This window comes from Podarcis liolepis (assembly GCF_965112155.1).
Source record: "Podarcis liolepis genome assembly, chromosome: W".
Taxonomy (NCBI): Eukaryota; Metazoa; Chordata; class Lepidosauria; order Squamata; family Lacertidae; genus Podarcis; species Podarcis liolepis.
In genome coordinates, this window is record NC_139568.1 from 17,636,612 (window position 1) to 17,647,769 (window position 11,158).

Genomic DNA, 11,158 nt, shown 5'->3' on the forward strand with positions numbered 1-11,158 from the left:
AGCCTCTCCCTCATGTGTGTTGCGAGAGCCCAAGAAGGCTACATTTGGAAAGTCTGGCTGAGCTTCAGGGCAGTGGAGAAACCAGCAAAGGCAAGTGTAGCTCCCCTCCAAACACCAGAACAATCTCTGCACAATGGATATTTTATTTTGAAACAACCGTTTCCCAATAAATTAAGTGTGTGTGTGCACCAAGTACAGGAATCCAGGACAGAAAACCAGAAAGACAAGGTTGCAGAACTTGGGGTCGGGTGGGGAGCCCAACCCAACCCAGCTGTACCCACTGCCTCAGCTCCCCTCCTGCTGCCCAGCCTGCGCCCCCTCCTCCTCCCTGATCCCTTTAGGCAGTGCTTAGTGTTTCATGAAGAATTAACACCCTAGAACTCTACTTGGCAGAATGGGGACAGATATCTGAACTATACAGAGCAGGCTAAGGAGTACGTGGGCCACAGTGGCTGCCCTGCCCCTTCTTGATGAGCATCAAGGCTGGTGGGGGGCAGAGAAAGAGGTCCTGCAATCCCAGGACAGGCTAGGAATCCTTATGCCTTGTACCCACCAAGAGTAGCACATGCTCAGCTGCAGCAGAAGGGGAGAGCGTGGACTACTGCGCAGGGACTGAGAGCAGCAGTGGTGGTAGGATGGGCAGGGGAATGACTGTCCTCCAACAAAGTCCCTCCCAAAGCACCCTTAACCTGCTGCCAATGCCCTGGAACCTTGTGGAAAATCAAGTGTGCAACTGTGTCAGGAGTCAAGAGGAAAAGGTGGAAAGGGCGAAGCACAGGGAAGGGAGCTGGCATATGGCAAGATGGCACAAGGGGAAGGGCAGGCACCAGAGAACAGAGGCTGGGCCTTGCCCCTTCCCTCCCAACTTCGTCTCCAGTCACGCTTGGCACCTTTAGTAGTCATCTGCCCCCAGCGGGAAGCCCAGGAGGAAGCCGATGGCATGCTGACGCTCCTGTGGGCTCTGCTTCGTCAGAACTTTGGGCAGAGGCCGTAGCAGGAGGCTTGCGAAGAGGGTGGCTGCAGGGAAGCGAAAACATTTGCATGAGAGGAGGCGGGAGCAGGACGAAGGCCAGCTCCCAGCCAGGACAGGCAGGCCTTACCTAGCATGTTGGCACTGACGTTGTTGCTCTCAGAGTATTTCAGCAGCTCCCGCAGGAAAGCCATCACGAAGCGGAACACGTTCTGGTGCGACCACGGCAACCGGCAGATCACCTGCAAGACAGGGAGGGGCAGTTTGGAGTTTCAATGCAGAGCTTTGCTAGAGGAGGGGCATGGATCACTAGCACGGTGTACTTTTTATGTTTGCAGGTTTAGACCTGGCATAAAAAAAAGACCTTCTAAAATGGTAACCGGACTAGAACTCTGCTGGGAACTTTGGGGAATAATACAACTGTAGAGTCGGAAGGGACCACGTGGGTTAACTAATCGAACCCCCTGCAATGCCTAAGGTGGGGCTCGAACTCATGACACTGAGATTAAGAGTCTTATGCTCTACCAACTGAGATATCTTGGGGGAAGGGCCATAGCTCTGCTTTTCATGCAGAAAGTCTCAAGTTCCACCCCCAGCATCTCCCAGGAGGGTAGGGAACATCCCTTGTCTGAAATCCTTGAGAGCCACTGCTTGTCAATTTCGACAATACTGAGCTAGATGGCCCAGGGGTCTGATTCAGTATATGGCTGCTTCCTGTGTTGAAAATTGAAGCGAGGTTCACTGAAACAGGTGAGCTATTGTTACAACTCCTTGTCAGAAAGCAAAAAGGCAACATGTGCGCACCCCACCCCCCTCCACAACCGAGAGGGATGGTTATCAAAGGAGACATCAGCAACCTCTGCAGTTAACAAGGCTTCCCAGACCAGACTAACCCTCCTGCCAGTGTGCCGGTTTACTGGCTTTCAGGGATGTTTTAGTGGATTTCCTGTTACTCGCTGCAACAGTTGGACTAGATGACTTTGGAAATCCCTTCTGATTCTATGCTTCTGTACACACCACAGACCAGCCAGGAAGAGATGGGGCTCTGGGGCCAACCTGGCGACAGAGGTGGCTGTCATGTGAGCACTCAAGGCAGCGCTGATACAGTTCATAGCAAAGGACTGGTTCTGGCACTGCCTCCAGGGAGATGAGCAGAGCTTCGGCCACCGAGTGGTTACTGCCAGCTATTTACAGCCTGGAAGGAAAGTGTTCTATCCTGTTACCTGCACCCTGCCTCCTTCCCAGGCTGGTCCAAAGCAAGAAGCTTTGTCCTTGTTGGTTTCTATTTCCCTCACTGAGCAGCGAAATGCTTGTCACAAGACAATTGTTTACATTCCACAGTCAGAGTTACTGTTGGTTTCCCACGGGAATGGGGGACTGGATGTGACGTACACTGGTTTCCTGTTTTTCAGTGTTCTCTCGGTTTCTTTGTGTCGAGAGGAGTTGCTTCTCTGCTCTCACAGAGGCAAGATGCATGTTTGTATGCTCTCAGCATAGAGTGTAAATAAACTTTAGCATGTAGCACAATATCTCCTCATCCTTTCGTTGTGTGACTACTCTGCTTGGGCTCAAGATAAGACGAGCCTGTATCAGCTCCAGATGGGCCGGAGCTGATCAAAATCTCACATTTTTGCTTATGGACTCCAGAAATCGGAATGCCGGCAGAGGAACAGAGGGACAGATTGGCGTTATCTGCTCTGCGCGTCAAGAAGATTGATGAGAGGTATGTGATCTTGCTACCGGGAAGCCTGCCAACTCCTAATTAATGGCTTTAAGGCTGGACTTTCAACTTTTAAGCCGAAGAAGCTTTTTGCTACTGCAGAGGCTCGGCAGAGGCTTGAAACGGAAGTGCTTTGGAATGGAGCTGCAGTAAACACAGACGCAGCTTGATTAATGCAGCAGAGATGGCTAATGCAAGGCTGGCTGATGCTTGTGGGATTCCTAAGCTCAATAGAAAGAATTACGCGGAATGGGTGTTGTACGCAGAGGCTCTTCTGCGAAAAGAGGGTCTGTTTAATGTTATTACAGACACCCCCCCAGCTCCGATAACAGATGAATGGGCAGCTAAGGATTCCAAAGCAAGGGGAACTCTTACATTGCTAGTATCCCCAGGAGAGCTTTGTCTATTGCGTGATAAGACCTCAGCCAGAGAGATTTGTTGTTAGCCGCCCTGAGCCCAGCTTCGGCTGGGGAGGGCGGGATATAAATAAAATGTATTATTATTATTATTATTATTATTATTATTATTATTTAAGAGACGCTCATTTGAGAACAGAGGCTGGTGCTTCTTTGTTCTACTATGCCAAGCTGCATGATATGGCACTTGCTGAAGGTGCAGATGTGCGTGCTCATCTGATGGAGATGCAGAATCTGAGACATGAGCTGCAACAGAGAGGACTCACCTTTCCAGAGGCTGTGTATTCCTTCATGATACTACATTCTTTGGGTTCAAGTTGGGAGTCCGTTGCCACTCAGATTGCTGTTTTCCCAACTGCTCAGATAACAGTAGAGCATGTTACTGCTGTGATTCAGAATGAAGCTGACTGCCGAGGTGCTAGCTGCATCGGTAAGGGGGAGTCTTCACAGACGTCATCCGAGAATGCAGTGGAACCACCAGATGGCGCCAAAGCTTTGAAGGCAGTGAAATGCTACTTGTGTGGGCGTCTAGGCCATATGAAGAGGGAATGCAGATTTCCCAGGGCCAAGACTGAGCAACGCAGCGAAAGCTCATCGCGTGGAAAAGGCAAAGGCAAAGGTCCGGTGTCCAGGACAACGCAGCACAAGGCAATGGTCTCACGCTTCACTCCAAAGGTTCCAAAGGTCCAGAAGACGTCTAGATCTTTCTTCGTAATTGATTCAGGAGCCACCAGACACATATGCAACGACAAGCAACTGTTCATGTCTTTTACACCGCAGGAAGGTGCGATTCACCAGGCGGATGACCACACGATCTCCAGTCAAGGCTACGGAACTGCTGTTCTTCACAGTTTGGACTTGTCGATACACGATGTTCTCTACGTTCCAGATGCTGCACACAATCTACTCAGCGTTGCGCAGCTGAATGAACGGAACATTGACGTTTCCTTCAAGAACAAGAAGTGCACCATCACAAAGAAAAACGATTGTCAGGGAACTGCCATCAGAGGGAAGAGGAGAGGAAAGTCGCTCCAGTGATGCAGGGGAGGGAACTAGCAAGGAGAGAGAGAGGGTTCCCACGGGGGAAAGAAATCCAGGGGACACCAGGGAGAAAGGGGAAGCCGAGAGCAAGGCGGAGGGGAGGCTCAGAGACTCTTCCAGTGAAATCAGCGGAGAGAGCACAGGACCTCCGCTTGGCACGCCCACGCTGCGCAGAAGGCTTCCACGCAGGGATCTAGGCGGAGACTTGGAGTCAAACAACTCCTATGTTGGCGCAAATTTAGGTCCCGCCCACTGACGGATTCTGCCAGTGACTAAGACAGTCGCGTTTCAAGGGCTGTCAACCGGGGAAAGTTTTAGCTACACGGCTAGCTTGGAGCAGTTTGCAGTTTACGCACAAGCAACCCCAATTCCCATTACAACGATTATGTATTGTATGCTGAATATGTTGATCGTTTGTTTGTGTTGTATTATGATGATGATGTGCAGGATGAAACTTGTTGCATTGCAGGTTCTAACAAGGTTTTGCATGCAGGATGTATTCATGATTTTCACAGGAAATTTGGTCATTTACATTTTGAGGCAGTATCTAAAATGCCTGCCTTGGTTGAAGGTATGACTATTAAACCCTGCATGTACCACATTAAGTGTAAGGCATGCACAGCAAACAAGGTGAAAATGGCTGCAAAAGGTAAGGTGTCTAGTAGACAAGCTACAGAACCATACCAGGTAGTGCATGCTGACTTGGTTGGTCCACTGTCGCCCTCTTTGGGTGGAAACAGGTACTTCATGGTTCTCATTGATTCCAGGTATATTTATGTGTACAATCTCAAGCAGAAATCAGAGGCATTTCCTAGGTTCAAGGAATTCTGTGCTTGGTTGGAAAATGTGCATGGTAAGAAGATAAAAACTCTTTTCACTGATCGCGGGGGGAAATTCACTTCTCAGCAGTTTGAAGCTTTTCTGACTGAGAAAGGAATTCAGCACAATTTGTCTAGTCCTCACTCACCATGGCAGAACGGACTTTGTGAGAGGGCAAATCAGACATTGCTTCAAGGTCTGAAAACCTTGCTGCATGATGCCAATCTTCCAGAGAGTTATTGGGCCGAATCTCTCTCCTGTTTTGTTTACAGTTATAATCGGAGATTATCATCATCGATTGGTTGTACCCCCTATGAGAAGATGTTTGGCAAGAAGCCATACATCAAACACATGAGAATTTTTGGTTCTGACATGTGGGTTCACACACCACAAAGCTCCAAGTTAGGCAAGCGTGGATTGCATGGTATCTTTCTAGGGTTCTTACAGAATAATGATGACTGACTCTAAGACAATTAGGCTCACAAGAAGTGTTGAGTACAATGCCAAGTGGGGGGAGAATGTGGGAATTTTCCAATGTTATCCTGATGATAGTGATGAGACTGAGGATAGGCAGCAGCAGCAACAGCCACAGCTGCCGCAACAACCCACACCCACTGATCAAGATCCTGATCCTGATCCTCAGTCTGAGACTGAATCAGATGATTCAGAGGATTTCAAGAGTGCGAAAGCCTCTATGCGACCCTCTGAAGGCTCTGATTGAGAAATGGAGGAACCATTGTTCGCTATAGGCCACTTTTCTCCTAAGAAGGAAGAGGAGAGTGTTGAAGACCTACGGCTAATTCGCAGGTCACAAAGAGCCACTAAAGGCAGACCTCCAAAGAGATTTGCTGATGAATTTGCTAAAACAGCAGTAGCAGCTGTTAAAAGCTCCAAGAAGGTATTTGAACCTTCAAGTTTCCAAGAAATCCAGGTTTTGGATTCAAAGGATGCTGAGCCATGGTTAAATGCCATGAAGGCTGAGCTTGATTCCTTAGAGAGGAACAAAACATGGGAGCTAGTTCCAGTAGTTCCAGGAATGAAACTGCTTGGAAGCAAATGGGTCTTCAAAGCAAAGACAGAACAAAATGGCAAGATAGTCAGACACAAAGCCAGATTGGTAGCCAGAGGTTTTTCACAGGTACCAGGAGAAGACTATCACGAGACCTACTCACCCACCGTGAGGTATGAGAGCATTAGGCTTATGCTCAAGCTTGCTGCAGAGGAGAATCTACACATTTCTCACCACGACGTGAATACAGCATTTTTGTACGGATCTCTAGGTGAATCACTTTATATGCTTCCACCTGATGGCGTACAGGTAAAACAGGGATTTGTTTGTTCTCTGAAGAAATCCCTTTATGGTCTCAAACAGAGTGCACGGTGCTGGCACACAAAATTCACTGAAGTATTGTTTTCTCTAGGTATTCAGCAAGGGAAAGCTGATCCTTGTGTATTTGTCAAAGAGGAGGGGCAAAAGAAGCTGTATTGCTTGTTTTATGTTGATGATATTTTGTTCTTTTGGAAGGATGTCACAATGTACAATAACGCCCTAGCTCAACCGAAAGAGCATTTTGACATGAAAGATCTTGGTGAGGTAAACAACTACCTATCTCTGGAAATAGAGAGAGATCAAGATGGTAACATTCTAGTACACCAGTCACGGAAAATTGCTGATGTGTTAAGCAAACTAAACCTGATGGATGCTAACCCTGTAGACACACCGATGACAACAGGTTATCAGGTAGACGACACTGAAGGAGCATTTTCTGACACTACACTGTACAGAAGTGTGCTAGGTAAGCAAAACTTCATTGCCAGATGTTCAAGACCAGACATTGCTGTTAGCTGTAATTTGCTAAGCAGACAAGTCAACAATCCTACTGTTAAGGATTGGAAAGCTCTGAAACGCATAGCTTGCTATTTGAAAGGCACTATGCATTACAGACTGAGATTTAACAATCAGAAGTCTGGTGGTCTTGAAATATTTGCAGATGCAAGTTTTGGAAGTGACACTACAGACAGGAAAAGTATGTCTGGAGTTTGCTACATGTATAATCAGGGTCTATTTGATTGGTCGTGCAAGAAGCAAACAACAGTTAGCTTAAGTACTTGTGAAGCTGAACTGAATGCACTGTCTTATTCACTTAAGGATTGTGAATGGTTGTTACAATTGTGCAAAGACATGAAAATTCCTGTCAAATGTCCAATCCAGGTTTACCAGGACAACAAAGCATGTTTGGCTTTGCTGAATTCTGAAGGTTGTAAGCAAAGCACGAAGCATTTGCAATTGAAACTGCAACATGCTAGGGAATGTGTTCAGAAGGGACTCGTAACGGTGTCCTATATGCCAGGTACTGAAATTCCTGCTGATGTATTGTCCAAGATTGTATCAAGGGATCAACACTGTACCTATGTGCAGAAGTTGGGTTTGTTCTGATATTGTACAAACATGCTGCCCAGTGATGTTCACAGAAAGGGGGAGGCTGTTGGTTTCTATTTCCCTCACTGAGCAGCAAAATGCTTGTCACAAGACAATTGTTTACATTCCACAGTCAGAGTTACTGTTGGGTTCCCACGGGAATGGGAGACTGGATGTGACGTACACTGGTTTCCTGTTTTTCAGTGTTCTCTCGGTTTCTTTGTGTCGAGAGGAGTTGCTTCTCTGCTCTCACAGAGGCAAGATACATGTTTGTATGCTCTCAGCATAGAGTGTAAATAAACTTTAGCATGTAGCACAATATCTCCTCATCCTTTCGTTGTGTGACTACTCTGCTTGGGCTCAATATAAGATGAGCCTGTATCAGCTCCAGATGGGCTGGAGCTGATCAAAATCTCACAGTCCTTATACATCTGGGCCCACCTTGCAAGTTCCCCCTTTTTGCGTAAGGTGGACCTTGAACCCACAGCCCTGAGATTAAGAGTGTCACGCTCTACCAACTGAGCCATCCCAATGTAATTATCCCACACCTCCCCTCTTGACGAAGCTGCCTGCAAAGCTGATTTGCCGAGGAAATGTCCTTCTGCAGGCATGGTTTCAATCCAAACAACAAATACTAGTGGTCAACTCCAAAAGTGCGGTCAACAAACCCTGCTTGCCAAAGAACAATTGAACGCACCCTTGAAGCTCCTTTGCAGCCATGTCTTTACCTTGACACCATGTATGATGCTAGATGTGGGGCCTGCGGGCCTGTCAAGATTCCCCACCTCTGATTAACTTTGGAAAATTCGACAAATACGGTAACAGAAGTTTTGAATGAAATAGAGCAGTTTGGCCAATTGGCAGGATTTATTTTGAATAAGAAAAAGACAAAAATGATTAGTAAAAATATGGATCGAGAAACTATCAACAAAGTGCAGCAACAACTAGAAATAGAAGTGGTAAAGAAAGTTAAATATTTAGGAGTTTGGTTAACCCCCAGAAGTATTGATTTGTATCAGAACAACTACATACCAACCTGGAGTAAGATAAAAAAAGACTTAGAGGTGTGGGGAAGAATGAAATTCTCATTTTGAGGAAGAATTGCAATAATAAAAATGAATGTGCTACCGAAGATGCTATTTCTATTTCAAACTGTTCCAGTAATCAGGGGGGCAGCTATCTTTAAAAATTGGCAAAGAGAAATTTCAAGGTTTATATGGCAGGGTAAGAAGCCGAGAATAAAGTTTAAGCTACTGACTGATGTGAAAGAAAGAGGAGGCTTCGCTCTGCCAGACTTGAAATTATATTATGAAGCATCTTGCCTCTGCTGGTTGAAGGAATGGATGAAATTAGAAAACACCGATTTGCTAGATTTAGAAGGTTTTGATAATAGATTTGGGTGGCATGCTTATTTATGGTATGATAAAAAGCGAGTACATAAAGGTTTCGAAAACCACATCATAAGAAGGTCTTTGATAGAAGTTTGGGAAAGGTATAAAAATCTGTTGGAAGTAAAAACTCTGTATTGGTTGTCACCACTAGAGGCGTTGAGTGTGAAAAAAATCAATATGAAAGGGGGATGGGTAACATATCAGAACCTAATAACAAAAACAGAAGGTAAATGGAGGCTGAAGTCGTTTGAGGTAGTTAAGGAATATACTAATGATTGGCTGCATTATTTTCAAATCAATGAAATGTTTAAAAAAGATCTGACATTAAGAGGCTTTGATGATAAAGAGTCAAAATTTCAGAAAGAAATACCGGTAATAAATAATTATTTTAAAGTTGTGGCCAAAATGTATAAGATATTATTAGAATGGCATACAAAGGATGAAGAGGTAAAATCGGTTATGATTGACTGGGCCAAAGATTTTGGATATAATATACAGATGGAGGATTGGGAGAAATTATGGAAAGAAGGTTTAAGATTCACTGCATGCACAACAATAAAAGAAAATGTGATGAAAATGATGTATCGATGGTATGTAACACCAGTGAAGTTAGCAAGGATGTACAAAGGATGTAACAAATGTTGGAAATGTAAAGAAAAAGAGGGTACATTCTATCATATGTGGTGGGAATGTAAGAAAGTAAGAAGCTTTTGGGAAATGATATATAATGAATTGAAGAAAATGTTTAAATACACTTTTGTTAAGAAACCAGAAGCGTTGTTACTTGGTATTACAGGGAGTGAGATAAATAAGAGAGAAAGGAAGTTATTTTTATATGCAGCGACTGCAGCAAGAATATTGATGCACAGAAATGGAAGCAAGAGGAGCTACCTACACTAGACGAATGGAGGATGAAGATGACGGACTATGCAGAACTTGATAGATTGACGGGAAGGATCCGAAATCGACGAGATCAGAGATTTATAGAAGATTGGGAAAAGTTTACAGAGTATATGCATAAATTAAGTGATAATCAAATAACGCTTGTAAGTTTTAACAAAGCTCTGTAAGAAGAAATGTCAGAATGTGAGCAAAATAAGACTTAATTTATAAAAATAATGGAAGTAAGGTTTTAGAAATGTGTAAGAAATTAAGAAGGGAAGGAGTATCAGTCAAGTTGAGGGAAGTCAAAAAGAATACGGATATTAAAAAAAGATGTATGAATTGTATAAATTTTGTATTGGAAAAATTGAATAAAAATAATATATATTTTTTTTTTAAAAAAAGATTCCCCACCTCTGCTCTATCTAGCCAGGCTGATGTTTTCAAATGGGGGTTAAAGCTGTTAAGCTGTTTGGATGCATGACTGGACTTTACTGTGGGCATTTCATTTTGCTGTGTCCCAGAGCCTTAAGGATGGGGTGGCCTAGGAACCTAAGCCACCAGGTATATAAAAGTGAGGTCCACTCCAGCCAAGAGCGAAAGAAAACCACCAAGCAGCCCTGCTCCCCAACAATGTCCCCCAAAGAGGATACGGATCGTCTCGGGAATGCTGGTGTCCAGGCACTCAATTATCTCCTGCAGCTCGTCCTGCGTGCCCGGGGTCTGGAAGAGGTCCTCCTGAAGCAGAGTATCACCCATGCATTAGGAAGGGATGAGGTGCATCCTGGATAGCATGAAGAACAATCCAGCCCTGGGTGCATAATGTGAGGTCGAGGAATGCAACAATGGAGAGAAGCCCATCACCAAGAGAGCTGGCAGAAGGGCTGAGAATTTTATCCCGCCTGCTTTCCACAGTAGCATTCCTACTACCCTTCTCATGATTTGGGGCAATGGGAGAGTGAAATCATTCCCCGCTTCTTCTAGTGGCGAGTCTCAGAGAGCCGCTTTGCTAGGGATAGACAGATAATGGTTGTGAACACTTGGGTTTTTCTGAGCCGCTCTAAGGAATACCATATGCTGGATGTCCCACCCACTGCCGCTCCACCAAGGTGCCACTATACTCACAGCAGGAGTTTGTAAGAGCGAGTCGGTAGCTAAGATATAACTCAATTGTGACGTTTGGAACCTGCACACCCCAAAACTGGTACTGGATTCCAGCCAACACCCATCCTTTCAATGGTACAGTCCCCCTCAGCTCACCTGGTGGCAGGCATTCTTGAAGAGGTGGTCCACCAAAAGCCAGATCTCCTTGGCCGCTCAGTGGAGTCATCACCATCCTGGGGTACTATATCCAGAAACTGCTTCTCCTGGAGGTCCAATGACAAGCGGGACTGGCATGAGAGCCTGACAGAATGTGTGCCTGTATGCATTCTTTCCTTGCTCCAGCTGGGTGGACAAGTCTTGCCCTCTGAGGCCACAACTAGGGCTGGGCGATAGCTG

At 45.4% G+C, this 11,158-nt stretch overlaps 1 pseudogene across 1 annotated transcript in view; it reads right to left on the minus strand.

Moving 5' to 3' along the window:
• Positions 1-892: 892 nt before the first annotated feature.
• Positions 893-11,158, minus strand: part of LOC310697825 (inositol polyphosphate 5-phosphatase OCRL-like) — a 102,092-nt pseudogene continuing 91,826 nt past the window's right edge. The window contains exons 11-15 of the transcript XR_014530133.1: positions 10,919-11,025; positions 10,312-10,396; positions 2,027-2,154; positions 1,101-1,212; positions 893-1,017 (exon numbers count right to left, since the gene is read on the minus strand). The product of XR_014530133.1 is annotated as an inositol polyphosphate 5-phosphatase OCRL-like (transcript). The remainder of the gene's footprint in view (positions 1,018-1,100; positions 1,213-2,026; positions 2,155-10,311; positions 10,397-10,918; positions 11,026-11,158) is intronic.